Source organism: Equus caballus, chromosome X, assembly GCF_041296265.1.
Source record: "Equus caballus isolate H_3958 breed thoroughbred chromosome X, TB-T2T, whole genome shotgun sequence".
Classification (NCBI taxonomy): Eukaryota; Metazoa; Chordata; class Mammalia; order Perissodactyla; family Equidae; genus Equus; species Equus caballus.
In genome coordinates this window covers 109,519,531-109,536,367 of record NC_091715.1, presented here as the reverse complement: position 1 = coordinate 109,536,367, position 16,837 = coordinate 109,519,531, and the positions used below count along the sequence as shown (strand labels likewise).

Here is a 16,837-nt window from a genome sequence, read left to right as displayed (position 1 = left end):
TTCTTTATAGCAGTGGCTCTTAATCTTGTGGATCTTGGATTCCTTTGAGAACCTAATGAAAGCTATAGACCTTCCCTTCCTTCAGAAATGGGCGTATCATTTCCATGCTCCATGGCCTCTAGGTTAAAAAAAAATCATACTCTAATACCTCGTGGAATATGTTGGGCTTTCTCAAACTGAAATAGTATGCTTAAGATTCATGAAGCTACAGGATAAACACAATGAATTTTTCTGGAGGATCAATTTTACTTGAAAATTCAGATAGGGAGAACATAGGTAACTTGAGTGATAATTTTCAACATATTTCCATGACAACAATCACATATATTGTAGAATAAAATGCAAATATTTTATGCATTTTTGCAGTTAAGCATGAGACTTCAGAGAAATTTTGCACCTGTGGTGGGGCCTCTTTGGGCCGCCCAGACTTCCCCGGGGATACATGGTCACTCTTTCTGCCATTTGGGGTATTTTGGTGGAAAAGTTTGAAGATCATGGCATAACAAAAAGACCATGGATTTTGAAGTCAGATAGACCTGGGTTTCAGCCTCAGGTTTTCTCTATGTTTTCTGGGTTACCTTGAGGAAGTCAATTAATTTCTTTGAGACTCAGTTTTCTCACCTGTAAAAGAAGCTATCTTCATGAGGATTATATGAGAAAACATCTCTAAAGCATGCACTGCATGGTAGATGGTCAAGAAATGTTAATGTTGTCATCTCAACTTTTTTTTGTGTCAGAAGAAAATGAGGCTACTTGAATATAACTGGAGATTTCACCAGGGGTGGTCTAATTTTTCTTACCTAATTAGAAAAAAATAAGCCTTAGGTAAGATGATATTAAAATTCAGGTTTCCAAAAGACATAATAGATGCCATACAATAGATGGGAAATTCCAAAGCTAGGTCATCGTATACAGAATTTACAAAGGAAATGCTCTACAACAAATTCCAAGAAATAAAAAGAAGTCAGATCGTGGAGGAGAGTGGGTGGGAAAATTTGTGAAAACTTTTCCTTGCAGAGATCTGTTGCCAGGCTTAGAGTCCGTTCCACTTTCCACAGGAGTGCTGGGATGGTGGAGATATTACCTCCTTCACCTCAACCCTAGTGAAGGGTGTTTCATCAGACCACTCAGAGAGCTTGCCATTTGTTCTCTGCAGTACAGACAAAGGATTGGAGCTGCACCCCATTCCAAGAAAGCTAATGTGGCCCTTGGCAGGAAGACAGGGTTGACTGTGTTGGGATTGGCTGGCATTCCCAGAATTTGTCAGAACAAGGAATGTTTGAGTGTTTCCTGGGAACCAAATAGGGGCCATGCAATAGAGAGAGCCAAGGTGATGTGACCCTGGACCCTGTCCAATAGAGCTAGCTAGAGGAGTGGAGAGCCCCCAGCAAAAAAAGCTGGAGATAAAGCCCAGAGATAAAACCACACGTCTATGGACAGCCAATCTTCGACAAAGAAGCAAAGGGCCTACAATGAAGAAAAGAAAGTCTCTCCAACAAATGGTGCTGGGAAAACTGGACAGCCACATGCAAAAGATTGAAAATTGACCATTCTTTTTCACCACACACCAAAATAAACTCAAAATGGATCAAAGACCTAAAGATTAGGCCTGAAACAATAAGTCTTCTAGAAGAGAATATACGCAGTACACTCTTTGACATCAGTTTCAAAAGAATCTTTTCGGACACTATAACTCCTCAGTTGAGGGAAACAATAGAAAGAATAAACAAATGGGACTTCATCAGACTAAAGAGCTTCTTTAAGGCAAGGGAAAACAGGATTGAAACAAAAAAACAGCTCACTAATTGAGAAAAAATATTTACAAGCCACTTATCCGACAAAGGGTTAATCTCCATAATATACAAAGAACTCACACGGCTAACAACAAAAAAACAAACAACCCGATCAAAAAATGGGCCGAGGACATGAACAGACATTTCTCAAAAGAAGATATAAATATGGCCAATAGACACATGAAAAGATGTTCATCATTGCTAATCATCAGGGAAATGCAAATCAAAACTACACTAAGATATCACGTTACACCCGTTAGATTGGCAAAAATATCCAAAACCAAGAGCGACAAATGTTGGAGAGGTTGTGGAGAAAAAGGAACCCTCATACACTGTTGGTGGGAATGCAAACTGGTACAGCCACTATGGAAAACAGTATGGAGATTTCTCAAAAAGTTAAAAATAGAAATACCCTATGACCCAGCCATCCCATTACTGGGTATCTATCCTAAGAACCTGAAATCAGAAATCCCAAGAGTCCCTTGCACCCCTATGTTCATCGCAGCATTATTTACAATAGCCAAGACGTGGAACCAACCTACATTCCCAGAAACTGATGATTGGATAAAGAAGATATGGTATATATACACAATGGAATACTACTCAGCCATAAAAAAAGACAAAATTGGCCCATTTGCAGCAACATGGATGGACCTCGAGGGTATTATGTTAAGCGAAATAAGCCAGTCAGAGAAAGACGAACTCTCTGACTCCACTCATAGGTGGAAGTTAACATATTGACAAGGAGATCTGATCGGTGGTTACCAGGGAAAAGGGGGGGTGGGGGATGGCACAAAAGGGGAAGAGGTGTACCCACAACATGACTAACAATAATGTACAACTGAAATCTCACAAGGTTGTAATCTATCATAACATTAATAATAAATAAATAAATAAATAAATAAATAAATAAATAAATAAATAAAATTAAAAAAGCTGGAGATAACTGTTGAATTTCTAGGGGCTGAGAAAGGAGTTGTACACTACCAACCTGAATAGAAATGCATCAACCCAGGTCTCCCAAATTGCAGGAGAGGGGTCCTCAGTGATGGGGGCCTTTAAAGAACCCAAAGAAGAGCCAGAGACCCAGAGAGTGGGCAGCCATTTGTTCTACCAAGGAAGAAATAACCAATCCCTTTACCTTTCCTCCCTGTTCCTGCTCCCACCCTGGTGAGGGTCCAAATAGGAGCTGGTAAGTGGGGAGAGAAAGAAGAAAATCTATCACCCCTTCCTTCCCCAAAGGCAGGTGGCCACCACCTACAGGTCTTAAGGTAGGGTTGGAGGGGGCACCTTATCTCTGAGTAAAGCCTAAAGAATTTGATTAATATCTTGGACCAAATATGTCCTGATTACTGAATCAAGACTGTGTTTTGTGACTTTGAATGATCTTAGGATTGTTTATTCTCAAAGGAATGAAAGGAAAATTCATGTGATCTGTCCAAGCTTCCATTCAGGGTCAGGGAAAATTTACTCCAACAGAGTACGTTTTATTTGCACATTGGGAGACAAAATGAAGTCGTTTTGATTCTATCATACATTATACTTTAAAAAATACCAGTTTTGCCCATTAATTCATTCCTTCATTCAACAAACATCTGAGTGCCTATTATGTGCCAGGCATTGTGCTAGGAGTAGGACATACAGTGAAATGAAAACTAATCCTTGCCTTCAAATTGCTTATGGTCTATGGCAGGGGTTAGCAAACTTTTTCTGTAATGGGCCAAATAGTAAATATTTTACGCGTATGGGACACTTAAGATCTCTGTTACATATTCTTCTTTTTTTAACCAATTCTATAAAAATGCCAAAACCATTCTTGAGGGCTATACAAAAAAGAGATCGTGGGTCGGATTTAGCCCATGGGTCCTAGTTTGCTGGCTCCTAATGTGTGGAGGAAACAATTTTTTAAAAACCACCAATTACCATACCTTTATTATGATTGATGACGTGTTTAGGGCATTTGGGGAAGAGACACAGAAGAGCATTACCTAACTGACTGGGCAATCGGGGTTTCCAGGAAGTGGCAATGTTGATTTGAGACCTGAAGGATGAGTAGATTTAGTCAGGGTAAAGGAGGTGAGTAGTATTCAATGCAAACAGAGCTGCCTGTACAGAGGCACCAAAGCTTGACAGAGCTTGGTTCACTTTAGAAACTACAGAAGAGGAAACTGAATCTTACAGACGTTAAGTAGTTTGCGAAAGGTCACACAACTAGTAAGTGATGGAGTTTAAACTCTTAACCCAAGTGTGTCTGACTCTAAACCCACGCTCTCAGCCACTGTATCATACTCCCGCCCTAGAACTGAAGCTATATCTAAGATCTGCGTCTTAGTATTTGCAAATCTGCAGCTGTGTCTGGCTCACTTCTGATTCCCTTTGGGGTGAAAATGTCAAAGTTCTAAAAGGGCTTGTAGACATTAAAAATAAGACAGTGAATCAATAATGTTGGGTTGTCTTGACTAGAACTCTAGTTCTCTCTTTTAAAAGTAACCCTTCCACCAAATAAAACCTAGCACACATTGCTCAAATTCAGGCTTTGCTTATTTCATCCTTACAGGAAGAGGTTTTTTTTCCTGGTAGCTAAGCTCTAGCACTGCAATAATGTAATTTTCTTACCTTCTCATTATAGATTTAGACATTTAGAAGAGATATCACCCTCTGGCTTGGACTACATATGGTGACTGGTCCAAGACTGTTCCTGTCTTCATCACTCACATTGATGACCTTGGACAAGTGAATTTACTCAGCACAGATTAAATCTGTCAGTTTTTTATTGGTTGCTTGGTGGATTTTTTTTCTGCTTCCCAAAGCTCCAGTGCATGGTTGTATATCCTGGTTATAAATCCTTCTAGTTCTTCTATGTGAGCCGCCACCACAGCATGGCAACTGACAGATGGGTGGTGTGGTTCTGCAACTGGAAATTGAGCCCAGGCCCCTCAAGTGGTGAGAGTGCCGAACCTTAACCACTAGGCCACCAGGACTGGCTCAACTTGGTGAATTTTTATTGAGGTAGCATGGTGTGGAAAGCAAGGTTAACCATGCAGCAACTACTCCATGAAAATACTCACCTTAAAGCCTGCAATGTATCTTTGGAGTCAGCAAATCTAGGGGTTGAAATGGGGAGGAAAAGAAAATGGGACTGGCACAGCCTTGCTGTTAGTGGCCTTCCAATGGTCAGTGGTTCTTAACCAGGGCTGTGGTTCATCACCCAGGAAACTCTTTCAAAATACAGAATCTTGGCCCTATCCCAGACCTTCTTCAGGCCTGAGACCTGAGAATATGTATTTTTGACAAACTCCCCAGGTTAAGAACCTCTGTGTTGGGGGATCAGACAGGTAGGTGCCTAATGAACTGATTGTATTAAAAAGTATATCAGACACCCTTGGTCTAGGCATAGAAATTCTGCTTATTTTTTACAGAAATAGAAAAAGCAATCCTAAAGTTCATATGAAACCACAAAAGACCCCCAAAAGCCAAAGCAATCTTGAGAAAGAAGAACAAAGCTGGAGGCATCACACTTCCTGGTTTCAAACAAACTACAAAGCTATAGTAATCAAAATGGTATGGTACTGGCAGAAAAACAGACACATAGAGCAATGAAGCAGAATCAAGGGCCCAGAAACAAACCCATGCATATAGAGTCAACTAATATTTGACAAGGGATTAATTAATATTCAATAGAGAAAAGATAGTCTCTTCAATAAACGATGTTGGGAAAACTGGATATTCATATGCAAAAGAATATCATACCCTTAGCATACACCACTCACAAAAATTAACTCAAAATGGATTAAACACTTAAATGTAACACCTGAAATGGTAAAACTTGTAGAAGAAAACATAAAGAAAAAAACTCCTTGATATAGGTCTTGGCAATGACTTTTTGGGTATGATACCAAAAGCACAAGCAACAAAAGCAGAAATAAATGAGTGAGACTACATCGAACTAAAAAGCTTCTGCACAGCAAAAGACTCAACTAAATGAAAAGAGAACCTTTGGAATAAGAGAAAATATGTGCAAACCATATATCTGATAAGGGGTTAATATCCAAAATACATAAGGGACTTATACAACTCAATAGCACAAAAACAAATAATTCGATTAAAAAATGGGCAAAAGACCTGAATAAACATTTTTCCAAAGAAGATATACAGATGGCCAACCAGCATGTGAAAAGGTGCTCAACTTCAGTCATCATCAGGGAAATGGAAATCAAAACTACAATGAGATATCACCTCACACCTGTTAGATTGGCTATTGTCAAAAAGACGAGAGATAACAAGTGTGGTGAGGATGTGGAGAAAAGGGACCCCTTGCGCACTGTTGGTGGGCATGTAAATTTGTGGAGCTGCTGTGGAAAACAGGATGGTGGTTCCTCAAAAAATTAAAAATAGAACTATCATATGATCCAGCAATCCCACTTCTAGGTATATATCCAAAGGGAAAAAAATTGCTATCTTGATTTGCACCCCTATGTTCATTGCAGCATTATTTACAATAAGAAAGACATGGAAACAGCCTAGGTACACAGGTGGCCGTTGATGGATGAATGGGTATATATGTAGAATATTATTTGTCCACAAAAAGAAAGAAATTCTGCCATTTTCAACAACATGGATGAACCTTGAGAGCATTATGCTAAGTGAAATAAGTCAGAGAAAGACAAAATACTGTACATCACTTATGTGTAGAATCTTAAAAAACGGAACTCATCAAAACAGAGTAGATTGGTGGTTGCTAGCGTGGGGGGGGTGAGAGAAGTGAGTGAAAGTAGTCAAAGGGTACCAACTTTCAGTTATAAGATGAGTAAGTCCCGGGGATCTAATGTACAGCATGGTGACCATAGTTAACAATACTGTGTCTGTATACTTGAAAGTTGCTGAAAGAGTAGATCTTGAAAGTTCTCACTACGAAAAAATATAAGTAACTATGTGAGGTAGTGACTATGTGAAGTGATAGATGTGTTAACTAATAGAGTGGTAATCATTTTGCAGTAGATATGGATACCAAGCCATCACATTGTATACCTTAAACTTACACATGTTACATGTCAATTATATCTTCACATGTTATATGTTATGTTATATGACATGTTATATGTCAATTATGGCAAAGCTGGAAAATAAAAGGAAATTCTGCTTAAGAAGGGAGTACATGGAAGTTCACTGTTCTAATATTTTAGTACCCTGTAAAATGGGCTCTTATTACTAAATCAGTTCGATGCTATCATAACAATAAGTATGATGCTGTTTAGTGCTATACTTCCAGGAGAAATGGAACGAATAGCAAAGTGAGAGCTCAAATTGTAATCAAAATAAATTTATGAAGTTCAGTAAGTTAAAGACAAGAGACAGATTACATGCACATATTGCCTCTACGTCCCAAGATAACAAAGGAATACAAAAGATATAAATTTGTGATGACAAAGAGAATGGGAAAGGGACTATTAGTGGAGGATGAAAGCTCGAAAGCATATGGAGGAGCAGTAGCTAATGAAGCAGTACGGAAAAAGCCTCAATTTAGAATACTTGTAGAGGGGTGATACAGTGAAAGAGAAAGTCACCCTTCCCTGGATAAATGCTAGATTTGAAAAAGAGAATGAATGAGATATAAGGTAGAAGGAGGGGATGAATTAAGTCATTTTTTGTAGATTAATTAATTCCCCCATTACCCTCCCCAATCTGGTGGACAGAATGCCCTGTAGTCACGCATATCATCCATGAGCTCCAAAAAATTGGAGTGTTATTCTTTGAAAAGATTTAGAGGTCCAAGAGAAAAATCCCTCCACATTTTTGCATTTAGGAAACTCCCCAACAAAATGGCTAGCTCCCCACTCATGAATATGAAGCTCCCAATCACTTTTTTATTGCCTCATTCTTCCATGTGAACAAAAAAATCAATGGTCACCAGATATTTGAGGAAAACTTTCAACAGGAAAGAGAATGATAAACAAATAGGAAAAAAAATAATAAAGGACCACTGACAGAGAAAAAAGAGGGGCAAAACACTCTAATTAGTATACTTAGAGAGATTCAAGAAACAGTGCATTTATATAACAGAAATAGGATATTTGAAAATCAATAATAAGATGACAAGAAAGATCTTTTGAAATAAAAAATATAGCACAAAGTGACTAAAAGAAGGAAAATGAGAGAAAAAATATGATATATAGAAGGTAAACCTGGGAGGTCCAACATTTAACTAATAAAATTCAAGAGAACAAATTAGAGAGAATGATCAAAGAAACAATACCAGAGAATTTTTCAGAGTATATTCTTGTGAAATTTCGGAATACAAAGTTTAGAGATATTGTCAAAGCTTCCAGAGAGAAAAACAGGTAACCTGCAAAGAAATGAGAATGATATTGACATCAGACTTCTTATCAGCAATGGGAAACAGGTGAGACACATAAGAGCAATGCCTTCAATGTTCTGAAGGAAAATGACTTTCTTCAACACAGCGTGCTATAACAGTTAAACTATCAGTCAAGTGTGAGAATAGAATAAAAGCATCTGCAGATATGAGATGACTTCTGAAATTAATCTGCATCAAATACTTTTGAAGGAAGTTGAGGATTTAGTCCAGCAAAAAAAGAGGAAGTAAACCATGAAAGAGAAAGACGTGAATTCTTGAAAAGAATGGAACCAATCCCGGGAAGCAGTAAAGTTCCAGGATGGTAGCTATAAGGTAAATCTAGAGAGAAATTGGCCTACAGTGGAGCCTGAGGTTGGAGACCTCCGGGAGGGAAGTTTCCAGAAAAAAAGTTTCCATTCATCAGTTATGTTGAAGACTTTGAAAAGAAACCAACCAACAAACAAGCAAAATATGGGCAAATAGTACAAGGTGGGGAAAAAGCTATTGGAAACTCCAGGAAAAAATGAAAAAGCTGGACAAGAAAGGAAATGTAATCTAATTCTTGGCCCTGAAATGAATGCTATGTACAGTCATAATAATGTAAACACTGGTGACTGATTTTAACTTTCAGGTTATCCTACAGAAAAGTGCAGAAGACAATTATGATTATAGAAAGAACGCAAAAGAAACATACAGATGAAAAAGGTTGGTTTATAAAAGGAAGAATGTTGAAGAAACATGTAACAGAAGTACTACATCCATAATATGTAAAATTTAAGGCAACTGATGGAGGAACCAAAATAATTATATAATGATATTAGATGAATGGGTGAGACGGAGGAGGGAATGATATGAGACCAACTGGTATAAGCATTTTATATAGAGAGAGGAGGAGGTAACTACAAGAAGAAACAGCTAAACAAGTAAAAGGGGTTGTCCTGGAGAGCATAAATATGGGATATGGCACAGTGGAGAAGACATTTGTTTCTTTGCATCATAAGCACTCTAGTATTCTATTATGTTTTAAACCTGTGTGTGTGTTACTTTGATAAATACTTTGTTTTTTAAAGATCTTATTTTTTTCCTTTTTCTCCCCAAAGCCCCCCGGTACATAGTTGTATATTCTTCGTTATGGGTCCTTCTAGTTGTGGCATGTGGGACGCTGCCTCAGCGTGGTTTGATGAGCAGTGCCATGTCCGCGCCCAGGATTCGAACCAACAAAACACTGGGCCGCCTGCAGAGGAGCGCGCGAACTTAACCACTTGGCCACAGGGCCAGCCCTGATAAATACTTTTTAATTATTTAAGATATTAAGCTATTTGGGGCCGGCCTGGTGGCACAGCAGGTAAGTTCGCACGTTCCGCTTTAGCGGCCCAGGGTTCACTGGTTTGGATCCCCGGTGCGGACCTAAGCACTGCTCATCAAGCCATGCTGTGGCAGGCGTCCCACATATAAAGTAGAGGTAGACAGGCACGGATGTTAGCTCAGGGCCACTCTTCCTCAGTGAAAAAGAGGAGGATTGTTGGCAGATGTTAGCTCAGGGCTAATCTTCCTCAAAAAAAAAAGATATTAAGCTATTTGGTTTTTATCAGGTTTTTGTCCCATCAAGGTGGTCATTGTGAATAAGCGGATTTAGATTAGAAAAGCATCAATTAACAAGCATTTGGTGAACGCTTATTATGTGCCTACCACCCTGTGTTTAAGACACAGTCTCTGTCCACAAGGAACTGGAAATCTAGTTGGGCAAAGCAAATCAGTACATGAGAGAATTAGAGTATGAAGATACATAGTAAAGTGCTGAATTGTTAGAATGCTAAATTGTGCCCACTAGAAATTATGGCAGCAGGAAGATTAAATCGGTTTGGATTGAAATTAGGGGAGGCTTCAGGTGGAGCTGGGGTTTGTTTCTGGCCTTAAACGATGGGAAAGATAAGACTAGATCTAGAACAGAAGGGACTTAGAGAGGGGAAAGGCAACATGAGCAATGGCTTGAAGATAGTTTTTCTACTTAGTTACGTATTATTAGGCAGAAATATTTATCCTTCCTAATATCACTAAAAAGCTCTCTCTCCTTAAATCTCCCTAATATAATGACTTTCGCTGAGTGAATTATTTTTTTCTTGCTGATGGTGCAGTAAATTTTCTGTCACTTTGCAGAATGGAAACTGCCATTTACTAAATGAGCTCCTCTCTATTCTGTGCTCCTTTGGTGCCAAGTCTTCATAAAGACAGATGGGTTTCCCCCATCGTGCTGCTGCTTCCCATCTCAGGATGATGAATATGAGACTGAGAGCCTGACCCCGTCATTGTCGAGCAGTATAAAAGGCTTCTTCCTTATTTATTGCCATACTTTAACTAGTAGGGGAAAAATATCAATTAAGAAACAAAGGATTTAAAATCATTTCAACAAAATAAGGATGTCTGAGCACATTAAAACCTTTTTTTTTTCTTTTCCATTTTCTCTTCTTGGGTAAGGGAGAGTGAAGCTCGTGGGGTAATTGGTGTTTTTAGGTTAAATTTAATTAATAGGAACTCATAGCTTAATGTTCCATGAAGAATGTATATGTCAAAAGCTATGTTGTTATAGGGCCATCAATTCAAGTATTTAGGTTCAATTCAATGAAAAATTTAGCCACGTTATTAGATTTTACTGGTCATCCTGGAAGCCCTTTATAGGCATGGCTGTACATAATGCATATACATGTATATGTATATACATCATGCATAAATTCAGTCCATCAGACTTTAGAGTAGTTTCCTGGTATTACCTCTGAAGATAAATTTTATGGAATAGTGTTGAATCCCTAAACCCTTTGGGATAAGATGTTAGCTGATCCCCGTGTGTTGTGATGTGTGTGTTGTGATGTAATGTGGGAACAGCAGGAATACCCTTTGCCTCCAATTCATCCAAAACTACTTCCCTCTTCTTTCTACTGTCCCAAATCTAAAATGCCATTAACACATTCATTCATTCCTTGGTGGTAGGATTTTGCATCTCTAGAGAATCTCAGCTAAATTGCATGTGCCCCTCAGGTCAGATTTTATTGCGCCATTCAGCTTCTAACACTTTCATTTGAATGAGTTTATCTGATTGCATGTTTGTGTAATGATTGCATGTTTGTGTAATGATTGCATGTGTGTGTGTAATGATTTTTTCAGGATAACATCAAGGCTTTTTTCTTCTGTTTCAATTTTTCATTATGGGGCCGGCACGGTGGCGCAGCGTTAAATGCACACATTCTGCTTCTCAGCGGGCGTGGGGTTCGCTGGTAAAGTAGAGGAAGATGGGCACGGATGTTAGCTCAGGGCCAGTCTTCCTCAGCAAAAAGAGGAGGATTGGCAGTAGTTAGCTCAGGGCTAATCTTCCTCAAAAAAAAATTTTAATTATAAATTCTATACTGTAATTTATATGTATAAAATCTGTCATATGTATAAGAGAGTATATATAACATATGCATACTGTTTAAGTAATAATGATAAACTGAGCATCCATCTACCCACTATCCAGCCTAAGAAATAGAATATAACCAAAATCTTTGAAGTACCTTGGGTGCTCCTTCCTCCTCTCCAAAATTAACCACGATTCTGAATTTTGTGTTTGTCATCCCCTTGCTCTTCTTTATGTATCTCTAAATAATGTTGTTTAGGTTTTATGCATGTTTTTCATCTTTTCATACACAGATTCACACTGTATACATTTCTGCAACTTTTTTTTTGCTCCAGAATATGTTCGTGAGATTCACGCATGTTGATTTATATGGATATAGTTCACTTTTTTTTTTACTATCTAAGTATTTTGTTGCAATATAATAAAATTTATCCATGCAACTGTCATATTGCTTACTTTGGGTTAAAAACCTTTTTCAAAGATAATACATTCTTATAATTAAAAAAGGAAAACCTTAAGCAATATGTAAATACATAAAGTGAAACTCCTCTCCACCCTTACCCATCAGCTTTACAAAAGTAATTGCTGTTAACAGTTTAGTTTCTATATCTCTAGACTTTTTTATGCACATGCAAATATGTGTGTGTATGTGTGTGTACATATATAAGGAATAGGATTACACACACATTGTTCTGCAATTGGTTTTCATTCAACCACATACTATGGACAGCCTTCCATGTCACTAAGTACATATTTACCTTGTTCTTTTAAATGTCTTCCCTTTATTCCTTAGTATGTATGTAGCTTAAATTATTTAACCAATATCCTATTGATGAACACTGGGTTGTTCAGTTTTGCTACTGTAATAATGCTACAACGATTGTCTTTATATATATATAGGTCTCTGCACAGAAAAGTGGAATTGTTGGGTTGAAGATATTCAACTTAAAAATTTTATTGATACAGCTAATTGCCTTGCAAAAATGGATCACCAGTTTACACTCCCACAAACATTGTATTGGCACAATCCTTTTTCACATGCTCCCTCCAGTGATCAATAGGAGCTAATAATTAATGGTTTTTATTTCTGATTATCAAAGGACTATATTTCATTTGTAGATAAACTTGGAAAACATAGAAGAATATTAAGAAAAAGTTAAAATATTCTGTATTCCTATTAATCAGTAAGAACCATCATTACCCATTTGGTGTAGTTAGTTTCTACTCTTCTTTCTTTTTGTGTATTGATGACCTTTGACATTCAAGGGAAATGTGTCATGAGACATTGACTACTCCCCAAAGTCTTGAATACCTCTATAACATATTTCACTCACAAAACACAATTTTTGCAGTGACTGTAGTCTACTCACTGAAATAGTTTTCTAATCACTTTTATTTATTTTCATATGTACCATATGGTGAACTTGTTCATATCAAAGATCTACACCACCATCAAATTCAAACAGCTCTACTCTGTTATTTATTTACGATTTCTATTTACTCACTAAACATTATTGTACGTGTTTTTACTCTTTCTCTCCATTTCCATCACCAGCAATTGCATTTGGCTTTTCTTTTTAGGCTACTTTAAAAAAATGTAAATTAATGCCTGTTTCTTTTCGTTCTATTATTCTTTTTTTTCTATTCATTTCTTTTTGAACACTCATGTTTTCTGGTATAATATGACACTGTAATTCTACATCACTCCAGATTCTTTCATGTATTTAGGATACAGTTTTCAAAATTCCTAGGCCTGAGGTAATAATGACTATTAATAGCTGTCCTAATGATCTCTCCAAATGTATGGATAATCCTTGTGTTTTCTGCATTTTTTAAATGCTAAGTTATTTTCTTTTCATTCTTAGGATTGGATCTATTAGGTAAATCTGGTCATGTCACTTTTATACTTTGTCTTTTTTTTTAACTTTCACAAAAGTAATATCATACTAGACATATTATTGTGTGCTTTGATTTTTCATTTAATAATTCCTTGTAATAATATTTTCTATTCAATACATAGAGATTTATCTCATTTTTAAAAATAACTGGGTAGTATTCTACAAAAAGAAGTCCCATAATTTACTCAATCTATAGATGAACATTTAGGGTTTTTTTTCCCCAGTTGTTTGCTTACTATAAACAATACTCCTTGGGTCACCAACTTGTTTCAGTTTACCTGGGACTTTCCTGATTTTAGCACCAAAAGTCCCACATCCCAGGAAACCTTTTAATCTGGGCAAAATGGGATATTTGGTCACCCTACTCTTTTGTTTCTGTCACATACTTTCCTAAAACTGGGATAGCCTGGTCATCTGATTGCTTTTTTACGTGACACTTTGTAGGAAGTCTTATTGGAATGGGACCCAGGTAATTTCTCAAGTGGGCAATGTGGGGAGAAGTCATAAAGTATGGCTCTGGTCCATATTAGAAGCCATAATAAAAGTCTTTTATCATTAGGCAATTTGAGCAGGGGAAGAAAGAGTCATAGAAAGGGCATGAAGATTGCTGAATGGAAAAAGGAAAATGCAGAAGGACCCAAGAAACAAATTTCACTCTCATGTTTTTGCCTAGAATGAGTCTTGCTATGTAAAACTCTAGTTTAAAGACTTGGCAATGAATTAAAAATCTGGAGACCTGTCTTGTTTAATATCTTTGTGTCTCAATTTTTTTATTCATATAGGAAGGACTAAACATTCACCTCTTTCTTATATCCTAGAGGTATTAGAAGGCTAAATTCTAGTGTTTATAAAAGTACCATGAGCTACTTAAGCTATTAAAAGGGATATAAAAATATGAAATACTTGTCCCGGTAATCCACAGATGTCTTCTTGGCTTGTTAGCAGAAGCTGGGTTATATTAGCATCTCTTAATTAACATTGAGCAAACGAGGTTTCAGCAGGCCTATTTAATAGGTACATGTATAGCGTCTTCTGCCATTTGAGGTAGTGCATTTCAGAGATAAGATTCTCAATATTATTTGCCTCATGCTTTTAGTCAGGCGGCAATTAAGGAAGCAAGAACATGTGCCTTCCCGGACCTTGCACTCATCCATCACTTCTAAAATAGTTTCAAGGCGATTTGTTAGGTAGTGCTGGCTGAATGATTGGTTTTCCTGTGATAATTGCCAGTGTATTTCCTGTAAGGCCTGAAGAGGGAGAGGGAGAGGGTTAGGAAGGAACATTCTAGGGTTATTTATTCTTTATAGTCTTCTTAAATCAGCTCTTTAGGAATTCTCAGCTTTAGAATAAGAGAAAAGAACACCAACTGATTCACCGAACTGTTGTGGAATAACCAAAGCCTGAAAAGCTGCCTTTGAGCTACCTGTTTAACAGAGGAAGAACTGTCACAGGACTTGCAAATTAAATCTCAAGCCATAGGATAGTCCCTATGGGAAGGGGTCAGGTAGCCTAGTAAAAGCAAAAATTCAGGGACCCTGGATTTAAGACCTGTTTGCGCTGAGTGGCTATGAGACTTCAGCCACTGGACACCTGTTTCTCATCTGTTAGGTGTGGTTAATAATACCTGTTCTACCTGGAGAGGTGATATAAGGTATTTGTTAAGAGTGCAGGCCACAGAACCAAAGTGCTTGAGTTGGAATCTTGGCTTATTTGTCACCTATTTGTTACGTGACTTTGGGCAAGTAACTTAACTCTTTGCACCACAGTTTCTTAATCTGTCAAATGGGGTTAATAAATGGCATTGGCTCCCAAGGGTTGTTGGAAGATTATTATGAGATAATTCTTGTGAAGTTCTTAGAACTATATCTCACATATTTTGCCGTCAATATTTACCAAATGTCAGCTGCTATAATATATGATGCTTAAAATCACAGGCTCAAGATCCAGCTAGCCTGTCTAGCTAGCTACATCCAAATCTTGACTCTGCCAATAAATAACCTTCTAAAATTACCTAACTTCTCGGGGCCTCAGTATTTTCACTACAAAATGGGGATCATAATTGTAATGACCTAGAGGGTTATTGCAAGTATTATATGAAATGTTTCACGTAAAGGGCTTAGAATAGTGAATAGTTAGTATTCAATAATTAAGTATTATTATTTTTATCCAAGAGTCTTGATATAGGCCAAGCTTATATTCAAGGCTTTCCTTCTTCTGGCTTTACCCATCCTGCCCTTTGTGGTTTGCCATTTTCTAAGGCCCAGTATCTTCATCAGGTTTGTTTTTTCTCTTTCTTTATCAAAACCTGCTTTCAGGCCCTTTTCTTTTTAATGCTGTGTAAAATTTAGTTGTCCTTGAGGCTTTGTGGAATGAAAGGGAGTTTCAGACTGAGGACTGAGGGTGAGTGAAGACTGTGGGGCTTTCGCGAGGGAATCAGTGCTGGAAGGTCACCCTGACAGGTCCTATTTAGTATTCCATAGTTACTGTGAGAAAAACATGAGCTATTAATACATGCAAAAATCCAAAAATATTGTGCACATACCAAATGCCCAATGGAAGGGACTGCTTGTTACTCACCAGCTTTTGTTGACAACCCCAAATCACACATTACAGACACTATTAAATGAGTGCTTTCTCTGTGCTGAGCCCCACATCATCTCAGTTATGCATGATACCAATCCTAGGTGGGAGGCATTAACTCCATTTTACATTTTAAAAAATAGGAGTATACTTCTAGAAGTTTAAGTAGTTTATCCCAAGTTCCTATAGCTCAGAAATGATGGAGCCAGGATTTAAACCCAGATTTACCTAATTTCAAATGCCCCGATCTTTCTACTCTACCACATTTAAAGAGTTTTTGTTCTCAGAACATAGTGTCACTGAACAAGAATCACTTTGGGGATTCAGAGGTTTGTTTGGTAGCCTGGCTGAAGAAGCAGAAAGACTGCTGAGCATTTTTGTTATTATTGCACCTCCCTGGCCAATCTCTTGCCCTATCCAGCCAAAAGGACTACAGTGGTGAATGTCCTGATATTCATTTTGAAATGTATGTTCCCAGGGTCCCAACTGGGCCCAGATGGAAGACTAACCTGACTCAAAGTGCTGACATTAGAGGTTTGGTATTTGCATGGATGTGTCTGTGATGCTGAAAGAAGGAAACCCAAATGATGACTGGGGAGATTATTTCCCCCTTGAGTCCTACTAGACCAGAGGAAGAGCCAGATCAGCATAGTCCTCCTCCCAACATCTGTGTGTTGGAAATATGTGGCTATTAACCTAACTTCACCTCTGGGATTGAGGCTAGATACCAATTTGTTGTGAAGCTGACCAATAAGATGGGGAAAGTTATGCTTCATACATTAAAAAAAATTATCCCTGGAGACAGTAAGGACAGATGTCAAGG

At 37.7% G+C, this 16,837-nt stretch overlaps 1 protein-coding gene across 5 annotated transcripts in view; it reads left to right on the top strand.

Moving 5' to 3' along the window:
- The window catches only part of DCX (doublecortin), a 367,328-nt gene that overhangs the window by 142,044 nt on the left and 208,447 nt on the right, over window positions 1-16,837 (top strand). The gene's annotated exons all lie outside the window — the stretch shown is intronic.